The following is a 24407-nucleotide window of genomic DNA, read 5'->3' on the forward strand; positions in this document are numbered from 1 at the left end:
GCCTGAAGTCAACTGTTCATTGATGTAATATCCAATGTTTGAACACTGTTGGTTTGCAATCGCCACATAAAAAGCACAATACTATATATATATATATATATATATATATATATATATATATATATATATATATATATATATATATATATATATATATATATATATATATATATATTATCACTGTGGATGTTTGATTAATTAGCTGCATAACTCAGTGATGAAATGATTAGAGCATCTTTTCTCAGTCTGGGAGGTTGGTGGTTCAAACCTTGGGGTGGTTCACACCTTGGCCAAGTCATATCAAACACTAAATATTGTACGTGCTGCTTCCTGGCATGATGCTCAGTATTTCAAAAGGATTAAGAATGGATAAACAACCATAGGTGGACAACAATCTCAAAGTAGTGATGGGCCTAATGGCCTCCTCCTCCTGTATTAAAGTTCCTTGGAAATGAACTCAAATAAAATACAACTTTCATTTTTCTCAAATGTCACAAGCTATAGTTACAAACGTAAGACCATATGGCAAATGAGTTCAAGAAATTGACTGAATGATGGCATTTTAAAAAGGTAGCAATACATTAATATCTGGAGTTGAGTGAAAACAGCCTCAAAAAAGAAGAAATTATTCAAATGTGGTCGATATGGTTTACCAATGTTGAATACCAAAGGGTAAGGGGAAGATCTTTCATTGGTGCCTCACCAAATATGGAACCACATGCAGCCACCAATTGAATTACAGAACGTCCAGGAATGAAGTACAAATGAATCTATGTTGGTGAACAGACAATAGAAGGCTTGTATTTATCAGGACCAACAGTATTGGTCAATGTCGGCCATAAAATAAGGACAGCAAATTTTCTCAACCAGCTTTTGGGAGAGCCATAATAACTGCATGAGAGATAAAATGAAGCAATGTTTCGAGCGTGAGCCCTTCTTCAAAGCAAGGACTTTAAAAGAGAACTAAATAAACACGATAACCATTGAGCAGGAGAACTGTTTCTCATGGAGCTTGCTTCTTATTCTTTATGGAATATTTGGAAAACTTGGAGTTCGAGTCCCCAATTTTATGACGGATGGAATACACCAATAAGAGGTCATGTTTCTTACATTTAGAATACTATACATATCTCGAATGGATGATCTCATGACATGCCAGGTGAAGGCCTCGTGTTCTCCCTCCTTTATGTAACGTATGGTCACAAGAGCTAGAAAAATCAGTTGAACAAAAAACTGGACTGAAAACCATTCAGAATACCTTTGGACTTTCGACAAGGCCCAAAACAATTGATGTTGCTACATAATCCTTGCTTTGAAGAAGGGTTCATGCTTGAAAAGCTGCTTCATATGCTCTCCCATGTGGTTGGCCTTCTTTTAATGCTCAATGAAGAAAAGTCATCATATTTGGTCAACCTTGGAATTTCTAACATCCACCTTGTGGACAAGACAGCCAATTTAACATCCCTTCTGAAGTTTGGAGTACTCCATTATGCATTATTCTGTTGGCAGCACTTAAATTTATCGTTATATTCCATTGAAGCAGAAATCAAACCTCGAGTCTGTTCTAAAATTGTCATGACAGTAATGTACTGCTAATAAATGGCTCAAAATGAAACGAAGGCCACAGTATTGGATATTGAATCCATGCAATGCTGCTGACAAAAGATCAACATATTTACACTGCCAGGTCGGCAAGATTCAACCACAAAAACTTCAAACAAATTCAGCAAATTATTCCGTTTCAAGGCTAATTAGGTTCGACTAGAATCATTTTGCTTCATAATTAGGAGTAAACACCATTGCAGCAAAGCTATATACTCGAGGTAAGTCTGTGCATTAGTGACGTGCTATGTTAGAAAGTTTGTTGGCTTGAAAAATCCCTCTTTGGAAATGCATAAATCCAGAAGATAAAGGTGATTTATTTTACTCGAATTTCTTTTATTTCTTCAAAGTAATGCAGCAAAGTGTGCTAAAAGAAAATGTAAATTAATGTAACTTTGGTTTTTGAAAACGTTTAGTCTGTCATGCTGTGCATTTATCTTGGATTTTGATTTTATTCCTTATTGATCAATAAATTTTTTTCGTTTATTCAGGTTGTTCAGCTATCGTACAAAACCAAAGATTTAAAGATAGTTGGTGCATAATTTGTTTATTTACATCTTCTGCAAAGGCCTAGTGGAATAATAAGATGTATTTGCATGACGTGAAGAGTTGTGATGGTCAGGAAGGTCCTTTCCAAGCGAGCACACAGACGCTGGGTCAACATTGGGCGAACATCAGCACCACCGTTGGTCCAACATTGGCTAACACCATTGCAGGGGTCCCAAATAGATTTGGTGAAATAAAATGAAAAAAATAGTAATTTTGAGATGACAAAATTGGACTTTTATAGGAATTTTCAACATGAATAAAATAGAACATTTATAGGATTTTTAACATGAAAAATAGGAAAAATAGGAGTAATGGCAATGGCATTGACCCAATGTAATTTTGTCCATCAGGCCAATGTTGTGGAAGCCTTGGCTAGTGACGTTTCCCCGATGACGGCCCAACGTTCCAATGACGTTTCCCCAACGCCAGCCCGACTCTCCATGACATTTCCCCAGCACCCGGCATTTTCCTGACGCTGACCTGATGTTTCCTCGATGCCAGGCCGACGTTTCCCCGATGCTGACCCCGCGTTTCCATTACAATTACCCGACACTGGCCCGACATTTACACGACAATTACCTGGTGCTGGCAAGATATTTCCATGATTATATTTTTTTCAAAAAATGCAACTAAATAAAACATCTTGTTGAAATAAATTTACAAAAGCATGTTTGTGGGGAAGTCACTATTGATTTTGCAACAACAACACCAAAAGCCTTATAAAATTCGAACAAGAGAAAGCACAAAAACCCACTATACTAAAACTTCCTCCTGCTCTTTCAAAAATTATCCCTGCCAGCATTTGTAAGAATCAATCTTGGCCATCATCATCAATGTCTGAATGGATTTCAGACGTCTTGAAAAAAAAGCAGCATTGCAGCCTCAGCATCTGAAATGGAATTAATGAGTTAAATGAATATATACCATTAGGTTGAATGAAATTACAATATCTATTTAATTTTAACAATCCGAATTGGAAATTTCAATTAATATATTAATGACATTGGCTCCCTTGAATGAAGCCGGTGGTGAGGGAGATTCCTATTCTAAACTCCTCCCGTCTCCCAAATCCTGCCCTGGTCTCACATTCACCACCACGCAAGCGACATTCCACCATAATGTCAAAAACAAAGAACAAAAATTATTTTAAATTTGAATAAACCAAATGCACTTGGTGAAAAAAAGAATTCAAAATTTTCCCTGGAGGTATGGAGTTCAGATTCCACTCTTACACCAATTGCTGTGTTTACAACCTGCGCCCGGTCATGTGATCATAGCTGAATGTGGGCAGGAAAACACCGAAGCTGATCACTTCGAGGATAGCAGAATTTGCTTGCAAATGAGAATTTGCAAATAAAGGTCTGGGCTATCATGGGATAAAAAAAACCTGGTGGAGAGTGCCGTTCTAGTTACCCTTGCCAAAGGAGAGGGTATTGTATTTGGGTCTGTTTGTTTGTCTGTTTGTCTGCACAGAACTTTAGTGTTTTTCTCCACAACAGCTGATCGGATTGAGTCAAAATTTTCACCATAGGACCAACTACTCATGTAGAATGTTTTAATGATAATTATGACATTGTAGGTCTCGTAGTGTAATGGCCATGTTGAAAAAAAAATGAAAAACTTTGGACTCCTGCATCTCCGAAACCGCACTGAAGGAAAAAATTGAAACTTGGCAAATGACAAGTACACTTCATGGGGAATAAGGGTGATTTTTATGACGTCATAGGTGCCTTTGTTATGACATCATAATTGCATATGTATAACGCTACATCCGATCAGTATGAAAATTTTTGCCATATTGTTTTTTTCATTTTTTAAACCTTCAAAAATCTTTATCTCTCAAATGGCTGAACAGATCACGGCAAAACTTTATACATATGACCGCTATCCATGAGGAACAAAACGTTCACACATATGACATCATAGGTCACATGGTTTGGCAGTCATATTGGATTTAGCCGAAAATCTATTTTTAAAAATCTTCTCCAGAACGGCTGGACAGATTGAGGGACAACTTCACAAAATGTTCCCTAAGCCTTAGGGATACCTGGATATTCATGAATAATTGATGCCTCATGGTCTGGCAGCCATATTGGATTGAATGAAAATCTTTAAAAAAAAAAATTATATCTCTTGAACTGCTTCATCAATCAACATGAAACTGCAGAATTATGATCTAATGGTGATGGAGAATATATGTTTTAAATTTTAACCTGATCAGATGCATGGTCTGGTAGCCAGAATGATTTAATTTTCTGAATCTGTGTTCTTTTTGATTTTTTTTTTTTGAAGAAGGCGCACTTGATTATGCCTGGATGGGTTTGAGGATGGAGTGGCAGCTGAAACCCAGATCCGATCTAGCTTCCTCCTGATGACTCCATCTTTGCTTTTTGCTTGTTCGGGTTCCTTCGGATTACTCCAATGCAGGACTGTACCTATTTGTTCTTCCATTTGATTTGAATTTATTTTAATTCCATTCTGAATTCAATTGAATAATAATATACGTCATGGGTCAGGGTCAGGTATTCGTTCAAAGCGGGGTTGCATCAAAGCGGGACATATTGGTACCCGGTCATCACTGCCAACAGTTATAAAGTGGCAAGTCCAGTTATGTCTTATTAATTACGGAACACACCAGTACACAAATACCACACAAAACTGCATAAGCACCACACAAAACAAGTTCTGGTGGGGTCTGGTGGGGGTTGGCAATCTCTGATTGTACTTTTTTCTTGTTTCTGATGGTTTTAGGCTTGTTGGTACTGAACTCTCCTGGCACTCTGCAGGAAAAGAGCCACATAATTCAAAGAAATTCTGACCAAACATATCCTTTCTCACTGTTTTCACCACATGGTGGATGGACAGGGCTTCTTCATCAAAGTCATGTGATGTTACTGCTAACTTTAAATCTTGATGAATCCCCTCATTAAACACAAGAAGCATGTGTCTTTCCATCAGACTGCTACTGACAATCAGCGGCAAAGTGTGGAAGAAGATGACTCTTAAGCCTCGATTTGTTGTCTTTCCGAGATGAAGAGCAGAGAGTCGCTGGTTATACAGTGTATGCATCTCAGAGAGTTTGAAAATGTAGGATCCCTTTTCAATGGTGTATTTGACATTAGAAACAAGCTCATCAAACATACGAGATGGCACAATTGTCTCGTCATTACTGGATGGTCTCTTCTCGCTTCCTCTCGCCTCATAGTTCACACTTGTATAGCGATTATTGAAGGATCTGAGACAGTTATTGTGATGCTTCACTTCAATTTCTACCAAGTCATCTCCTGCAATTAACGTCAACAAGTCTTCATGTTACAGTTTTGTCACCATCTCTCTCACACTCTTATCGAGTTCCCAAGTGGAGCAACTAGGCAACATGCCCTGAGTTTTTCTACAAAATGCAATCTCTGATAAATATTTTGAGGTTGCCATTTAGAATTCTTCTCACCCTGTTCGCAACCATCACTTTTTTTTCTCGTTTCTAGATTACTCTCTCATTCTTTCTAACTCGGAGTTAGCAAACTTGAGTTGGCATGATTTGTGTCATTTACCATGCTGTCGCAGTGGTGTGTTCACACTGTCCAGTTCAGTACAAACACAACGGGAAGTGATTGAAGTTCTCAGAATCCCTCTATGTTCTGCGGAAACTCATCAGGAAATTGAAGGAATTCAGTCATTGCTGTTGAACCTGTCCGGACATTATAAATCTCCATCACCTACACATCTATGCCTGGTGTTGGCTTAAAGGTTAGGGTGGTGGACTTTGGATCCAAGGGTCCTGAGTTCAAATCCCGCTCAGTTGTTGAATAAATAACCGGTGGGGTTAACTCGACCTGTCATCCTTCTGAGGTCGGCAAAATGCGTGCCAGCATGCTGGTATACTGTGTTGGAGTGGCGACCCATCCAGGATTGTGCCCAATAGCCAAGGAGACTGCTTAAGCAGCACCAACGTTCTGCACAGAGTATGGTCCCAATCTCCTCCTCATACACATACAATGCACTTTCCCAGTACATTCTGCCAGTCTTCGGAGAGTCTTTCATCGAACTGAAAATAAAGGAAAATGTTTGTTTTTACAAAAATGAAAATCAAAATGGTGGCCAGGCAGCGACCTTGGATTACATACAGATAGTTAATCACATAAAAACATGTCCACTCCCTCATGTCAATATTCCTGATGCTATCAGATCAATTGTAATAAACTTACATTGACAACTTGAGAGTTAATTGAACACCTTACCCCACACAGTCTTGAGGAAAAAGACATAGGAAGGGTATTTTCAGTCTTTGCTTTGTGTTTCCAAGCATGATCTATATTAGCTTTGTCCGTGAACTTTGAATAACAGGCGCAATGGTAGCCATACGAATCCGATGGGTTAAACGGAACACTCAAGACCTGAATCTTCTGCCAACTCTTCTGCTCTCGTAGCCAACGAGTGGATCTCAACAGAATCCTTTCATCTCTTCTTCCTGTCAGGGATGGAGTGCCCCAATGCAGTGTTCTCAGCCCAGTCCTATTCCTGATCTTCATAAACGATCTCCCTGAATCGCTGTAAACCCTCTTTATCGATTTGCTGATGATTCCGCCCTCTGCGTGACTTCCCTCATCCCTCAGACAGGAAGAATGTAGCCTCTTCCTTCTCTTCAGACTTTAACAAAATCACAAGCTTGTCAAACACATGGAATATATCTTTCAATCCTGAGAAAATTCATACTGTCACGATTGCTCTCCGAAAGGACCATCTGGAACCCCCTCCCCCCCCCCCACTACTTTATCAACAATCATCTTGAGGAAGTTCACTCATTCAAATCTCTGGGTCTCACTATCAGACATGATCTTTCTTGGGCAAACCACATTTCAAAGTTGACCTCCAAAGCCAGCCGCCAACAGGGCATCCTCCATTGTCCAAAGTACTTCCTTGGCACACCTGAACTCCTATCCACAAACAAGGCCTTTTTCCACAGCTTGATGGAGCACTGCTCTCCCCTCTGGGCTGGCTACGCTGCCTCACACCTTGACGCCATGAAGACAAAGGCCTTCAAGATTATTGGAATCTCCTGTGATGAAGCTGAGTCTATGGGTTTATCACAATGCCATCACAGACAGGTTGGTGATTTCTCTGTTTTATACTGCCTCCTCTCTGACCTTGCCCCACTCCTGCTCTCTCTGTCTGTGCTCTGTCCTCCCTATATTTACACAGGGTGCTCAAGGTCCACCAGCAACCCCTTTCTGGTGAAACTGCCAAAATCAAGAATTACTGCTCACCTTCACTCTTTCATTCCTCTTTTTTCTCACCTGTGGAACCAACTTCCACATCCTCTTCAATCTCATTCTTCCCTCCAGGTCTTCAAGACAGCTGTTCAACACCATCTCAGATCACCATCAATCTAAAACCATCATCTTTTCTACCATCGTAACCCCCCTCATCTAACCCCAATGCCTATTCCTTCCAAATTTCCACTTTCCCACCTGAGAGTTTCCTTATGCATCGATATTGTCCACCCCATGCATCCTCTTCTGCCCCTTATTCCTCCTCACACCCATCGTTCCTCCAAGTCTCCCTCTGTCTTGGTCTTCAACTCTGCTGTTGGTGTTTTCTCCCTCTCTCAGCTGTTCCTTTTGTCCTGATTCATTCAGTGTACTAATTCTAGGTTTTCCATGAGCCTCGACTATGTATACAAAAAAACTCCACCCTCAGAGTGCACGGCAAATTTGATTGGTTGAGACGGCTTAAAATTTTGCCTAAGTACTACTAAACTGGAAGTTTTTTGGAAGTGCAAAAAGGTTGTTTGTGGTTTAATGTTCAAATTATATAATTCAATTGAAATAAAATAAAAGTTTTAAAGATTGTAGAAAAAAAACAAACAAAAAAAACCATTGAATCGGAGGTTTCCCGTCTCCGATACACCATCTATTGCACCACCTCATTTAACACGGTAAAGTAGTTATTTGTACCTGTTGTTTGTGTCTTTTATGACATCCCTAAAACAGTAAGTTTCCTGTTTGGACTGATTTTCAATTTTGTTTGACTGCCAGACAAGAAATAGCAATACGTATCTTGAGTACACATGCACACTCAGGACGAAACGCCATAAAATTTGCCAAATTCAGAGCCAAAGTACTGTTAAACCACAGGTTCATGTTCCAATAAAGTTCCAATTCGTGTTCTGCAGTGTTCAAATTATAAAATATATTTGAAATTAAGTAGCTCCTCGATCATCGACTGACGTCTGTCAGACAGACAGAGTGAAGCAACTGCTTTACCACGATTTGTGTTACAGGTCATGATGACCACAATGTGCAGTTTCATCGTTTATATCATGTGACCTTTGACCTTCACCTGACCTTGAGCTTGGCCACCCAGACCAGGCACCCCTCTCCACAATGTTTGCTAAGAACCTAAACAACACTTGTGCAAAGTTTGATGCTCGAATCCAGTGTGTTATGATCTCAGCAAAATGTGAACCTAAGCCACTGGACTATAAGCCTTATGCGATGTGAATACAGAGATCGATAACTTAATTGGATAATTGCCCACACTCATTGACATGTTGTCAATGTTGGTTAGACATTGGAAATCCACCTGCGACCTTTCCAACCTTTGCCAACATTGGGCTAACATCAGTGTGCTGCCATCAGATTACCCTCATTCTCTCTTGAGGATCGTGAGGAGTGAGGACTTTAACTGACAAAAAGGATCATAGGAATTTTGTTTGAGATACATCAACAACAGATAATTTGTAGAAAAATGCAGGTCCTTGATGACTCTTCAGCCGGTAGCATAGGTAAGCACGTGTGCAAACGGCTGCCAGATTCGTAACACTACCCCCCTTTTTTATAGACTCGTCCCGAGTCGTAAATTTTCGTGTGTCATGCAGGTGTAGGTCCCCCCCGCCCCCCCCCCCGAAGTACGTTTTACCTACGGATCCCTGAGTGCGACATTTGAATACATGTCCCAAAAATAAATAACCTAGTGCGCTGCGTAACTAAACTAACAGACTCACTCGGACAACTTAAATAAGATTGCCGGCGCTAACACAAACAACAGGTGGGTTACAATTTATTTACAATTTTACTATTTACACTAACCATGGCCCAGGACCTGTGATCTGTGGGGAAAAAGGCACAGTAAGGTCAACAGTTGGTGTGGGTGAGTGCCCAGCAGCTAGAAGGTCAGACGTCTTCAGGGCCTGCGCAAAAGGTCCCTCTTTTTGTTTCACTGAACCTTCTTTTTCTCTTCTTTCCATACCTCAGCTGAGCAGTGTCTGAAGGTAAGTCAGTCACTCAGTCAATAAACACTTCGGTCATTATCGCTTGAACCAAATGCACAATTCTTTTAAGAAACATGGCCACAAGTTTCATATCTGATGCCTAATGAAGGTGGCTTGACCACATCAAAATCTGCACTCATTAACAGGTTGAAACCAGGCCTATAAAGTATTTTTTTTAATCCTGCCATAACCTAGAGGGGACATTGCATCCTGCCCTAACCCTAACCTACAGAACAAATTTGATATTGTCATACATCTCCAGAAGATTTCATCGATCCTTGAAGATCCTCAATGCACATTAGCACCTTCTTGCCCCCTTTCTCGAACAGTTGCACTGTTTTTTGGACTGACTGACTTACCTTAAACAAATATCTCTATCCAAGGGTTTTCCAACACACCAATATCCTCTCCACTGCCAAATTCCATATCCTCTTCTGCCTCTTGAGCTCATTCAAGCAAACATCCCCGGATGTAAACTACAAATTCCAAGCCATACAATGCTTGCTTCGTTGTCTTAAGCACACAGCATTCCCTTGTCGACGTGAAAGAGTTTATTTGTTCTTTAAATGCTTGTGATTAGGTTTTGATCTGCATTCGATAATAATCACTCTTCAGCACCGACTGTGAACGGGTGATTGTTGCTCGATTAGCGACTACACGAGTCTAACTGTTATACAGCCTTGCACAAATTGGGCTCAAGTTATTGAATTAGATACTTTGACTGTAAAAGTCATTGGATCACTGCATGATGGATAACGTGTGCCATTTTTCCATCCTCGGTCAGTAGCAGGTTCCAGCAGACTACGGGAAGTATGGTTCGTACAATATAGGTCTTTATAAGCAGATTCCTGGAGACACAGTTGTTAATCGGAAAAGTATAGGAAGTATGGGTGCGTGATAATGCAACAATCTCAGAGCTCCAAGGCTGATTCTTCTTTTCATTTGTTGCATACAAAGTCAAAGCTCGTGCAAGAGCTGGAACATAGAACAGAACATTCGAACACAGTGGAAAGCAGGGAAACGCACCAACAGCAGGGTATGAGGTTGTAAATAAAGGACAAATCATTCTTGAGGTCAGGCAGTTATCACGTTTCCCCATTAGCCCTTTATACCCCCCCCACTCCCCTCACCCTATGCCTCTGCCCCCACAAAAGAACCTCTGTCACTCCCCGATGCAAGAGTTGTCCATCTGGGTATTCACTTCCTTTTTATGTTGAGCAGCTTTGGGGCCACTCTGAAATGAAGACACTCATTCACTTCCCCTTATAAAGATGTGACCCCACAGAATGGGATCACCTCTTTATAAAGGAAACAAACAAATATCTCTATCTTTTGGTCGACTTGCTCTGAGCATAAAGAGTACCTCTAATTGATATTCATCCATATCATTTTCACCAAACACCACCAGAAATCTTTCCCATCTCTGGAACGTGACATATGGAATAAATAAATTAATAAACAAGAAAAAGAGCGAAAAAAAAGATCGCAGACCCTCACCAGGACTTGTTTTGTATGGTGTTTGTGCACTGGTGTGTTACGTAATTAAGAGACATAATTAGAACTGTCACTTTATAACTACTGGCAGTGATGACCGAGTACCAAGGCGTGTTGCTTTGATTGGACACTTGACCTGAAACCATGACTTAAAAAAAAAATTATTCAAACGAATTCAGAATGGGATTAAAATAAATTCAATTCAAATCAAATGGAATATCAAACAGGTAGAGTCCTGCATTGGAGTAATCCGATGGAACTCAAACAAGCAAAAAGCAAAGATGAAGCCATCAGGAGGAACCTGGATAGGATTCACATTTCAGTTGCTACCAATCTACCCTCAAACCCATCCAGGCACAGCGAAGTGATCCTTAATTCAAAAAAATAACGATAATAAAATAAATAAAAAATTCTAGCTGCCAGATCATGCATCCGATCAAGTTGAAATTCAAAACATGTATTCCCCATCACTACTAGATCATAACTATGAAATTTCATGTTGATTGATTAAGTGTTTCCTGAGAAAACATGATTCAATATTTTCTTCAATCCAATATGGCTGCCAAACCATGTGACCTATCAATTATTCCAAAACAAAATTGTACACCCACGGCTTGGGGAACATTTAAGTGAAGTTTCCCCTCAATCTGCCCAGCCGTTCTGGAGATTTTTAACCTTCCGCCATCGAAGATGGACGGAGGTTACTGTTTTCACCCCTGTCTGTTTGTTTGTTTGTTTGTGAACAGTATTACGGAAAAACTCCAGGACGGATTTCGACGAAACTTGGTGGGGGGATTAGGTATGGTCCAAGGATCATGCCATTAGATTTTGGACTTGGTCCAAAGTCCAATACGGCCGCTATGGTGGCCATTTTGAAAAAATATTTGAATTTTTGTTTTTGCATTTCTACATGTTTTCAGTGATTTCCAACCAAAAATAAATAAATTTGTTAGAGAAAAAAAAAATTGCAACTTTTTTTCAAAAAATTTTCGATTTTATTTGAGAAATATTTGAATTCTTTTTTGCATTTCTACATGTTTTAAGTGATTTCCAAACAAAAAAAATGTTAGAAAAAAAAAAAGAAATTTTGCAACTTTTTTTTTCAAAAAAATTTCGATTTCTTTTTGGGGAATTTCTACATGCGCGTCGATCTAGTTTAGTTTATTCAATCGTGGTTCAGTAGAGTCTGATCCATTTTGACCTACAATTAATAGGACATCAGGTTCACTTAAGTGACCCAGCAGTATTGGCGGCGGAGTTTTTGCACTCTACTGAGTGCTCCCCCTCTAGTTTTTAGGGTAAATCCAACATGGCTGCCAAAACATGTGATCTATGACATATGTGTGAACCTTTTGTTCCTCAAGGATAGGCAGTCAGACTTGTAAAGTTTCGCCTCGATCTGTTCAGCCACTTCAGAGAAGAAGATTTTGTTTTTAAAATAATATGGCTGCTAAATCACGTGACTGATGACGTCATCAATTTTTTTTTTCTGTGAACTATTTTATCCCTAGATGATCCTCAATTTTCATACCGATTAGATGTAGCATTCTACATATACAATTATGATGTCATAAAAAAGAAAAACAAGCAAAAAAAATGAAATAAAAATCACACTTATTCCCATGATGAGGACTTGCCATGTGCAATTTTTTTATGTTTTTCCTATATGGCTGCCATACCATGTGACCCATGTCATAATTTTCAATAAAAACATTCTACATGAGTAGTCGCTCCTATGGTGAAAATTTTATCTCAATCTGACAAGCGATTGCAGAGAAAAACACGAAAGTTCTGTGGGGACAAACAAACAAACAAGACAGGCAGAGACAGACAAACGGACCCAAATGGAACACCCTTTCCTTCGACGAGGGTAATAAAAAGCCATCACAAATCTCCACAAGGTGCGTGTTTCACTTGCATTACGAACATGGCAGGAAGGGTTATCAATATTGTTGTGGTGCCGGGTTCGGTGGCGAGGACGACCGCGAGATGGAGCAGTTGGGCCGTCTCCCACCAAACACTGGAATTGAAGGTCGTAACCTTTCGATAACTCCTAAGGTCACGGGTCCCTTAGTGGACTGTGGACGCCAATATTTTGATGGTGTGGGGTAGCGTTAATTGTCCAATTCCAATTTACCTAAGTACCCACGACGTCTCACTACCGGGGAAGCCACACCCTCAGCCGACTTTGTTCGAACCGAGTCGCTGTTACCGATTCGGATCCGGCGTAACCGAGCGGGGATTACCAAAGCCTACCAGACCAAATGAACAATTTACGGCACAAACAGCCTCCCTATTTCTCAAGCCCACACCGTGCTGGGTAAATGATAGAAATGACAGGCAACGAGCTGGTACATTTAACACGGGGTTTATATACTGTATAATGGGGAGAGGGAGACAAAGAGCAGATTTACACCAAATATAATCAAATGTACAATGATGCAAGGCACTTATACCATTTCTACTTAAATATTGGGCCCACAGACACACACATCCAAAAAGAAATGGACCCCACCGGGTCTTTATTCGGTCCTCCAGCCGAGGAGGGTAGTTCAGCAGGGGCGACAGAGTTGCGTGGTGTACCTGGCCACATCGTGCGGCTTGCCGACCTGCTCTTGTGGAGCCTGGGATTGTTGGCGGGGAAGTCGGACGCTCCGCCCACCAGCCCGCACGCTCCAGCACAAACCACCACAGTGGGACTCAAACCCACACAGTCAGCTTCGCACCAAGCACCGAGGAGAAGACCAGGGACGAAGACCGACGACCATGACAAGGAGCACCCAGCAGGCCAGAACACAGGGGGGTGTCCAACCAACAACCTTTTCTCGCGCACCACTCAATTCTCTTCTCCCCTCTCCCGCACGGGGTGGGGAATCCACTCTCTGGAGACTCGCCTCCGGATTGGACAGGGCGTTTCGGGTCTCGTGGTGGCCAGCCGTGATTGGAGGAGGGTCACGGTAGGCGGGGAAAAACACGCCCCTTCTGGGCGGAGTCTCTGTGGCTGTTTTGGCACTTCTCTCTTCTTTGTCGCTTAGTCGAGACATTCTTCTTTCACTGGGCGTTCTGGCTTCCCATTGGCTGGGGCGCGCATGCAATGCTCGCCCTTCGCTCATTGGGGAGAGGAAACACTCCATGCCCTTTTTTGGAGCGGGGCTCCAATCTGAGGCGATGAAAGCCCCACCTACGTCTGTGCTCGGCACGCCTGCGCGTGAGGAAGGCCGATGGTGGCAGGAGCGAAGGAGGATGTTGTTGTTGTTGTTGTTGTTGTTGGATATTAATTCTAACTAAAAAATAACTCGCAGCGCACATACACTTAATCACTCATTAAACATCGGGATGGGACCCGAACTATAAACACATATTTATCGAAATAACTGAACTGTGGGGACTCTGGCTGTTGTAGGTAGAAAGAGATGCAATTGAAATATTGATGCTGGAACTGCAGAGAAGTGAAAGTTGGGGGAAGCTTTAGTTCAAACATAAAAAGTTGGCATTAAAGATTCCATATTTTTCATCCATTCTCTTTGAAATATCAAGGATCCAATTAGTGCTCTGCGGGCAAGATTTTGCATCTGAGTCATTTTTTCCGAGACTCATTTATTTCTTGTGTGCAAAATCTAGGCTCATGGAAGTGGAGCCACGGTTGGATACAATAAGCAAGGCCACAGTTTAAGCCACAGCCACAGTTGTTCCATCTGCTCGCACTTTCTTGTGGATGTCAAAGAGTAAACATTACATTTTAAAAAGAGTTGGTCATTGTATGTCAATGCCCGATACAAAATCTTCTCTCATCGTCTGCAGTATTACTCATTTGTGGTCGTCAGTCTCTGTATTCTATGAGGATTGTTCTTTTTAAGTGCACATTTCCAATCCGATGTTACAGAGCATTGGTTCTGCTGAAGCAGTTTCTATGCAGGGGTCATGCTAGGTGGTTTGTAATCCCTCTCCCAGCAGTAGTTAGGGCAGGGATTTGTAATTTGTTCATGGTGCTAACGATAGCTCGCCCACTCTTCACGAAGGACACCGTGGGATTTTTAATGCAGACGGGACCTCCAGTTTAACGTCCATCGGAGGGCCGGCACAATCATTGATGAATCTCCCTGCCTGGGAAAACACTGAGATGACAGCTTATAGCTGGGTCTGGATTCAAACCCAGATGAGATGGCTTTGAGGTGAGTATGCATACCTCAAGGCCATCCTAGCAGAATAAAGATTTCAATTAAGATTCATGAAAGAGTCAAATAACAGATGAGGAAGTTACAATCAAACAATGGGAGGAATTTTTCATTCATTTATATTCAACAGATAAGTTAAGAGCGTTTCATTTTGCCAAACTAATGCAGTACCACATGCTGAGTACATATTTTCCCGAATTCTGAGTGCTCAAAGTAAAACCTTCTGTGTAATAATGACCAGGATCCACAACATTGCTGCTGAGTCGGTCATTGTGTGCAGTGCCCTGACCAAATCCCAAACTACTTTCTCCTGGACTGCATAATGACTGCATCCTTGGTTATCAGTCTCACTACGGTCTCTCAGAATCTGGTGTTCACCTATCACTGAATGGTGCATAGGTTACTAATTTGGCCTTAAACAGGGAACAACTTTCTTTGATCGCCAAGGAAGCCATAGTTCATCTATCTCACAGACATGCATATGCTTGGTGACCTCAGTGACCACATGAGGACAATTTCCAGCAGCTGCCCCCCTAATCTGAATCATTCAAACCTCTGCTATCTGAATCAGCACAATGATTGTTCTACACTGATCAAAGATTCAATTCGGTGAACGTTGTTGTGTTGGAAACAAAAACCTTTGTGGTCGTCCTGTGGCATTGAGATATGGTGGAACATCATGACCAGCTTGGATACAGAATAACAAGATGAACAGCATTAAATCAGAAGAGTAAACATATGGTAGCAGAATGTAATTTTGTCTCATCATATAGGTAGCAATAAGGATCGAAGGAACAGCTGCGGTATATTATATCATCAGGGATGATTTAAACAATTTATTATTGCACAAAGCATCACAGTGATTATACAGTGGCTCTATATACTCACATATCAACAGGCCTATCAAAGTTTCATCACTTATTATTGTCTGAATCGAGATGACACTTATAATCATCAGTACCATTGCCGAATTGAGATCCCCATCCCATCCCTAACCCCCTCTCCAATCCACGCCATCCTTCTCCACTCCCCTTCGTGCTGAAAGTCAAACGAATGCTCAAAAAGGAACCAAGCAACTCCCTATTTATAGGAGAAATAGCTGATAAACTCAATGCACAATGATATCTCAAGAAGGGCGTTGACACAAACTTTTGCAAACACGTGTGACCGCACGGGTCAATAGCAATGCTGTGTGGCAATTTTAATCAAAGCTTGTTTCATTTGGATTCATCCTTCCATGTTAGTGGTTCATCTGCTCATTTTGCTAATGATATCCAGTGAATGTGAAATGCATTCATCTTTGCTGTCCTTTCTTCTTTCTTTTTCATTCCTTCTTCTGTCTTTAATTGTTTTGGAACTCTGCTATAGGTAGTTACCTCCGCCATCGAAGGCGGATGGACGTTATATTTTCACAACTGTCAATCTGTCTATTTGGCGGTGAACAGGATATCTCAAAAAGTTGTGAATCGATTCGGATGAAAGTTGGTGGACAGGTTGGGTATGTGCCAAGGACAAAATACATTTTGATGAAGATACGCATCTAGATACTAGAAGTTTTAAATTGTTTTAAGTGTTCTTCACCGTTGAGAGATGGGGCCAAAAATGATATATACCATGATATTTCAAAGTTACGGAGAGATTTGGACGAAACTTGGTGGATGATTTGGGTAGGTGACACGAACGAATGGATTATATGTTGGTTGAGGTCTGGATGCAGATCCGGCTTATCAGTGGGATACAACACGTAAACTGTTCAACCTGGTGGAGGTATGCGCTCTACCGAGTGCCGTTCTAGTTATACTTTAATTCCCAAGTTTCTTTCTTTATGTCTTTGTTAGTAAAGAATTTTCGAATATCTTTTAAGCACCCTTAGCCTGTTATTGACTTGGCGGTTAAGGTGGCTGACTTTAGACATAAGGGTCTTGAGTTTGAGCCCCTGTCAGCTGTTGAGTTAACACCAGGTGGGATTTACAGCCTGTCATCCCTCTGATGTAGGCAAAGTGAGTACCAGTGTACGAGGGTAATAACCATTTGGGGTAACCTGCGTTGGAGTGGTGACCTATCCAGGACTGTACTACTTGCCAATGAAACTGCCTTGGCATCCCTATGTGCCTTTATGGTTCAAAAGGAATGGCATTATTATCATTTTATCACCCTTGCGTTCATTGCGTCTTTCAGCTTGATAGCTTTCATTTATTACCCCGCGTGCACGAAGCGAAAAGTGGGGTGAAGCAATTGGTTCACTTTGTCTGTCTGCCTGTCTACAGATGTCAGTTCATGGTTGAGGAACTACTTAATTCCAATTGAATTTTATGTTTGAACAATGGAGAACACGAATTGGAACATGAAACAGGACCCGAACCTGCAGTTCAACAGTACTTTAGTTCTGAATTGGGCAAATTGTAAGGAATCTCGTCCTGAGCACGCATGTGCGTAGAGGGGTAAATCAATTGCTTCAGTCTGTCTGCCTGTCTGGCAATCAAACAAAATTGAAAATCATTCCAAACAGGAAACTACCGGGTTTTAGGGACGTCATAAAGGACACAAACAAGCATGAATAACTAATGTAACGTGTTAAATGAGCTGGTGCAAATGATGCTGCATCGACGGCAGTAAACTTTCGAAAAAGTTTATTTGTTATTTTTTTCTACAGTTTTTTTTTAAATCCTCCTTTTATTTCAATTTAATTTGTTATGTATACTTGAACAATGTGCAATTAAAAAAAAATCACCCAGTTGTCCTTTCCAAAAACCTCCGATTTTGCAGTACTTGGACAAAATATAACCCATTTTACGCAATCTCGACCAATAACATTTGCCGAGAGTGCTCTCAGCGCTGGGGAATATCGAGATTCAAACAAAATTGCAGCTCATGCTCGGAAATATAGATGGTGCTTGGAAATGCAAAGCAAGAGCTGAAAAGACCCTTTCCATGTCCTTTTTCTCAAGACTGTGTGGGGTAAGGTGTTCGATGAACTTTCTAGTTTAATTTTACAGAAGCTTCATATTCACAGGCTCAGTGGGTAAAGATTTGTTGAACCACCTCATTGTTGTAGGTTTTAATCCACTGGATGCTTCGAGTCACAGTGTCTTTGTTCTCGCGTGGATATCAAGGATCACACAACACGAGTTGAAATAGTCAGGCTTTGTGCTGGTACTATGGATCACAAAAACGAACAGATCAATTACCCCCTCCCCTTCCAACCAATGTCTACTTGCCCTCTTCTCATTCTCATAAACATGATATATAACAAACATAATATCACAACTAACCTTAATATTAATGGTTTTTTTTAAATCTTGATGATGGAGTCTCAAGGCAGAAACAGTGATTTTCAAGACTCGTAAATACAAACGCTGAATGTGAGGTTCGCATAACGTTTCAAGTGTGCAAATCTATATGAACGCTGCATAGTGTCTCCTTTTACAAAGAGACTACTCACTTACCATTGCAGGTGCGAAAATATCTCACTTTTTCATTTCAGCTGTTGCAGCTATTTACGACTGGGAATCAACACTAAAGAAATGTAATTCACATGTTATATAATACAACACAAGCTCTCGGTAGTCATTGGAAGTACTAATTGTGTAGTGTGAATGAAGAGAAAAGGGTAGTGGATAAAAGAAGAAAATAAGGAGTTGCATAAATTGGGGAAGTTTGAAGTGTGTTGGGGGAAGATTTGGGGTAAAGTGAGAGTAGGTGTTGAGCATGGTGGAGAGGGTGTTAAACTTCCTCCCCCACCCCAACTCTTCTTAACACTCAATCATATCTTAAGGATTCCCTTTCTCTCCTTGGCCATTAATCTATCCAACTATTTGTTTTCTGTTATTTTGCTTCTTACGACTGTCAGTTTCTTACTCCACTTTCCTCTGTCATTTTGCTTTTCCATGAGTCTTTATATCGACAGGATGCAAAAACACAGGAAAGTACATTCGGAGAGGAGGGGAGGGAAGACAAGACAAATGTATATTAGAATGACGAGCATGCATTGGAGTTGGCAAATATGAAAGGGAATGGTAGTTGTTATCGTGTGTGTGTGTGTGTGTGTGTGTGTGTGTGTGTGTGTGTGTGTGTGTGTGTGTGTGTGTGTGTGTGTGTGTGTGTGTGTGTGTGTGTGTGTGTGTGTGTGTGTGTGTGTGTGTGTGTGTGTGTGTGTGTGTGTAGCACCGCACATAGTTTGAAGTGTGCTGCAAGGTCTACAGACTCAAGTAGCATGCCCAGCCAGCCTTAAGCACAGTCCAACAAAATTGTCTGATTTATCTGTAACATTTTAATGTAATTTAACCACAAGTTGATTTCTACCTTGAATGTAGATTAAGTCTGAGTTAACTGCACCCATTCCTGAGGGACTGAAAGTCATGTCTGCAACATGAACTACTTAAATATATTTTCAGCCTGGAGCATAAAAATTAATTTCATACATTCTGCCACATGAGGCTTTTAATTTTTTGTTGAAACAGCCTTGGAAGGACTTCCCCCATGGAATAATCCCCATGGAAATTGGGATGCATCAGGGAGCCAGGAGGCTGGCATGACAGAGTGTGGAGTGTGGCCCATGGCCATGTGGTTGATGTGGACTGCGTTGCATACATGAAGCGTGGTGGTCATGCTTTGGGGGAACCCAACTCCATAAATGTATGGCTTGAGATGTGGTCTTAGGTTGAAAGGATCACCAGATCCCAGAGGAGGGGATGTCCCATGGGGGTCCGAGGTTACCCCTCTTGGGCACCGATGAGAGGTTTGTCTGGGAGAACAACTACAGTGTGGTGTGGCTTGGTCATGCCTTTGTGTCGTTACCTTGGAGGGCAATTGAGTGCCCGAGGATGGAACCACCAGGGCAGGTATTCCAGCAGCCTCTTGCTGAAACTCGGGACAGCCCAGCATATGATAACCTTCCATGTTGGGCTGGTCGATCAAAAATGGGTCTTCATAAAGAGCAGTGTTGGAGTACCGCCACTGAATGACTGAATGGAGCATCTGTGGAACATGATGTTGCAAAAATGAAAGCATGTTTGGTTAACTATCACATTGGTACACATAACCTTTCATAGACATTCTTCTGTGATTGAATTGGCTCTTTGGTTGGGACAAGGGCTCTGGGACAAATTGGAATATGGACCAAGGGAGGAATTGTTGAACATATGTTGCTGACCATTGAACAACATCCCACATGGAAATTTGGAAAAAGAGTAATTAACAAAATTTGCCTTCTCCCACTGCCATGACTCGAAATGCTTTGCTGTGTGAGAATGCATGTAAGCCAAGGAAGTGGTATCGGTGATGGGCAAGATTGGCAATGAGGGCTAGTCTGTCGGTCAAGTGTAATGGGATAAAATGTGTCGTAAATTAAATGTGTTGTTTGAATATAAAACGCACTATCTTTTGTGTTTTTATTTTTGCGGGATGCAGACCATGGCAGATAGGAACATCATACCCTATTTGGAAGGTGCAGCAGAAAATAGTATTAGTATTGTAGCCATGAAGGAGGATTGCGTTGTAAGATTTGTGGGTCGGAGGTGAGGGGGTGCAGTGATTGCCCACAGGTGATGCAAGCTCTTGAGAAGAGAGACAGAGACAGAGACAGAGACACAGAGAGAGAGAGAGAGAGAGAGAGAGAGAGAGAGAGAGAGAGAGAGAGAGAGAGAGAGAGAGAGAGAGAGAGAGAGAGAGAGAGAGAGAGAGAGAGAGAGAGAGAGAGAGACAGACAGACAGACAGACAGACAGAGACAGAGACAGAGAGATAGATGTGGAGCTCCATCATGCTTCACTCCCCTATTGCTCCAGCCACAACTGGAAAGGGACCTTTTTTGGGGGGGGGTCAGGTTTGGCTGACCACGGAACAAGGCGAGACCCTTGGCAGCCATAAAAAAATCCAGGGAAGGCTATTGTAGTGACCTCCCCTGGCATAGACACAGCGCAAAAGCTGTCATGATTTTGAAGGGGGTGCGATGAATGGAGGAGCCTGTATTAACTTTGAGCTGGGACTTTGTTGTTGCTCTATGGGCACTTTGCACAAACAGAGCACCATCACTGCATTATAGGACCTCTTGGCTGTCAACTCGAGGAAGTGGCGGTGGTGAAAATATATACATCAATCCACTTGGATTATATGCATCTATGATGAACAGCAAGATTTTATTGTCATGCACCGGACCAGCAGAGTCGATATGGATCCTATTGCATGGCTGGCAGGGGTACTCCCATGGGTGGAGAAGTGCTAGTGCAGTCGCTAGATGAGCACCCTGACATGTTTCACATGTCCACACCATGCTATGATGTCATGATCCATGTATGGCCAAAAAACGTAGTTACAAGCGAACATCTTCATATTGACTATACTTGGATGGGCATTGTGAAGCATGTCAAGAGTGGTGGACCTTAAAATTGTTGGTATCACCATCCGGTTGCCCCCAAATCCTTATTTGAGGAATGGACGTAATTCTTCCGCGACAATATCAGGCCACCCCAACAACAGAAACATGAGCAGCTTACCCATCACTGTATCTGTTTTGGTATGGGATGCAACTTTTTGAATCGACACATGTATTGGACATGAATTCCACAAGATGCACGGTCTCCGCAAGAATGGGAACACAGGCTGGGGTATCATGAAGTTGAATGCGGCTCAGCACATCAACGTGACACAATTGCATTCCTGGCTTGTACTTGAAATGGTAATTATATGCCAACAACAAGGCCCAACACTGTAAGCTTCCAGATGCCATCATAGGTATGGCCTTTGCTTCATTAAACAAAGTTTCAAGAGGCTTGTTGTCATTGTTGTTAGTGAACTCATATCCATAGAGATATGAATGAAACCTTTTCACATGCCAGAAAACTGACAGTTTCTTTCTCTAACTGTTAATAATTTATTTCTCACAGTGATAATACCCTTGAAGCGCACGTGATGGGTTGCTCAGTGCCATTGATGACATATGACTCTATTGCCCAAAGATGAAAAGGTGAGGCATCACAGGAAAGCACAAATGGCTTAGTGTTATCAAAATACACCAATACAGCAGATGAGTGCAACAGTTCTTTTGACTTCTCAAAAGCCTTCTGTTGAGCTGATCACCAGATGAACTTTCTCCCTTTCTGAAGTAGGGTATGCAAAGGTGCAAGTTTCGATGAAAGGTTGGGTAGAAATTTACCACAACAGTTCAACAGCTGTAAACTAGATATCTGCAATCACAAAGCAATTGCCAGGGGAAAGTATCCCATGGCAACTGCGATCCAATGATGGCCATATTCTTTTCAGACTGCCATATTACCATTATCTTCAACATGTCGGGATAGAATGTAAATTTTACAAATGTGTCCCATCTACAATCTATCCATAAAACTCGACATCATGAAAATTGGTGGAAAATTATTCAAGTTATGATGGAAAAGGTGTTTTTTTTGTTAATTAGGTCACGATCCAAAAAAGTATGTCAAGGACACTAATCAAATATCAGGTGCACAACTTCAATGCAGATCCACTATTACGATGCAAGAACATCTTGGAAGGTCAAACGGTCTTTGAGATTCCACAAAAATACGAGTATTTTTTTTTTCAGACCACCATTTGACCTTGACATTTATAACTCGGAGATGTATGATATACACCAAGTATAAATGTGGCTTGTTCTCGGCTATGTAAAGGGGGGGGGGCAATATCATTCTGATTGGAGAAACCTTCATCGAGCTTTGGTGAAAAAAATTTAAATGTCTATAATTAGGTCATGATCTTAAAAATTAGGAAAACCTAAAAAAATATATCAACCCCACGTATTTTTTATTGCCATTATTGATGTAAAATTTATTCCGAAAGTTCCAGCCGGTTCGGAGATACAGATCGGCCATTGGCAGAAAAAGGGAAGAAAGTCCTAAATGGTGGTTTAGTCATCCAAAGGGTGTAAGACCTTGACATTTAACCAAGAGAGGTGAGATGTCAATGATACTTAAATGCGGCTTGCTCTCGGCTATCTAGATGGGGCAATTTTGTTCCGATTGGACTGACTGAGTCGAGTTAGAGTGAAAAATGTTAAAACGTCAATAATTGGGTCATCAACTTAAAAATAAGATCAAGGTCAAAAATATTAAGTCAACCCCACATACTTCTTAGTCCCATTATTGATGCGAAATTTAATTCCGAAAGTCCCAGCTGGTTCCGAGATACAGCTCAGAGATTTGTAGTGAAGGAAGAGAAAAAAAAAACCTACTGTGTTTAGTACTCCAAGGGGTTTAAGAAATTCTGAGGTACCATTAAAAATTGTCTGTGGTGGAGTGGTGACCCGTCCAGGATTGTGCCCAATAGCCAAGGAGAATGCTTCGGCAGCACCAACGCTCTGCAGAGAGTGTGGCCCCAATGGATGGATGGATGGATTGAAAATTGTGGACACTAATTGTGGAAACAAACCCAACAGCTATAAGCCTCCCCCTATCCTATTGGGGGAGGCTGAATAAGCTTTTATCTCAGTAACGTGGGTTGGTGTAGGTACTTCGGCAATAGCACGTGCCTTGTTAACTTGGTAAATCTCATGCCAGGTGAGTTTAATTTTCTCCAGCCAATTTCTGCCGAGTAAATTTGGCCCACTGCTCTCGCCAACAATCAAAGGTAGGACCTCCATTTGTCCCTGGTAATGGATTTTGGCGTTGAGTGAACTGAGGACCGGTATTGTATGTCCAGTGTAAGTACTTGGAAGTGCATGTCCCTCACCAAGCTTTTGAACTGGAAATAGCTTGTGGAAGGTAGCCACAGACAGGACGCTAACTGGGGTGCCTGTATCAATCTAAAAGGCAATGTCATGTCCATCCACTGTCATTACGACCTCATACCACAGTCGTCATGGGTATCACCATCGTCGTGGGTATCACCATCCGTCGTGAGTATCATGTTGAAGGAAGACCGTGGCTCGCCGACAATGTTGACTGGCTGTGGTTGGTTCTGGGAACACATAACACCACATGGTTTGAAAACATCAAAGCCGATACACCAGGAAAAATCACAGAACCATCAGAAAGCATCCGTAGATGAAAATATAAAAAAAAATGAAGAAAAAAAAATGAAAATGTAGAAATGAAAAATCAAATGCAGGTGAGCGACCCGAGACAACGGGGAAGCATGGTTCATATGCTTACAAAATGTGTAAGCACACCATGAAAGTAAAGTATAAAACTGCACCAATGACTTGTATTAAACTCCAAAAACTCATATAAAGTTTATTTTTGCATTGCCATGACAAAAGAAAGCAACATGTATTCCATAGTTTATAATTAATTCCCAATTGTCCAAGGAAACAGTGCATGCGCTTCCTTCTGCTGTTGGATTTTTG

The 24407-nt window shown here is 41.4% G+C and overlaps 1 long non-coding RNA gene across 1 annotated transcript in view; it reads right to left on the minus strand.

The window, feature by feature from the left end:
- Nucleotides 1-1981: 1981 nt before the first annotated feature.
- LOC147028785 (uncharacterized) overlaps nt 1982-24407 on the minus strand; it is a 213919-nt gene continuing 191493 nt past the window's right edge. Inside the window, exons 3-5 of the long non-coding RNA XR_015057717.1 lie at nt 23911-24019; nt 19888-20067; nt 1982-3040 (exon numbers count right to left, since the gene is read on the minus strand). This is a non-coding gene — a long non-coding RNA (uncharacterized LOC147028785). The remainder of the gene's footprint in view (nt 3041-19887; nt 20068-23910; nt 24020-24407) is intronic.

This window comes from Eptatretus burgeri, chromosome 4, assembly GCF_056783735.1.
Source record: "Eptatretus burgeri isolate ZD-2024b chromosome 4, Ebu_testis_v1, whole genome shotgun sequence".
Taxonomy (NCBI): domain Eukaryota; kingdom Metazoa; phylum Chordata; class Myxini; order Myxiniformes; family Myxinidae; genus Eptatretus; species Eptatretus burgeri.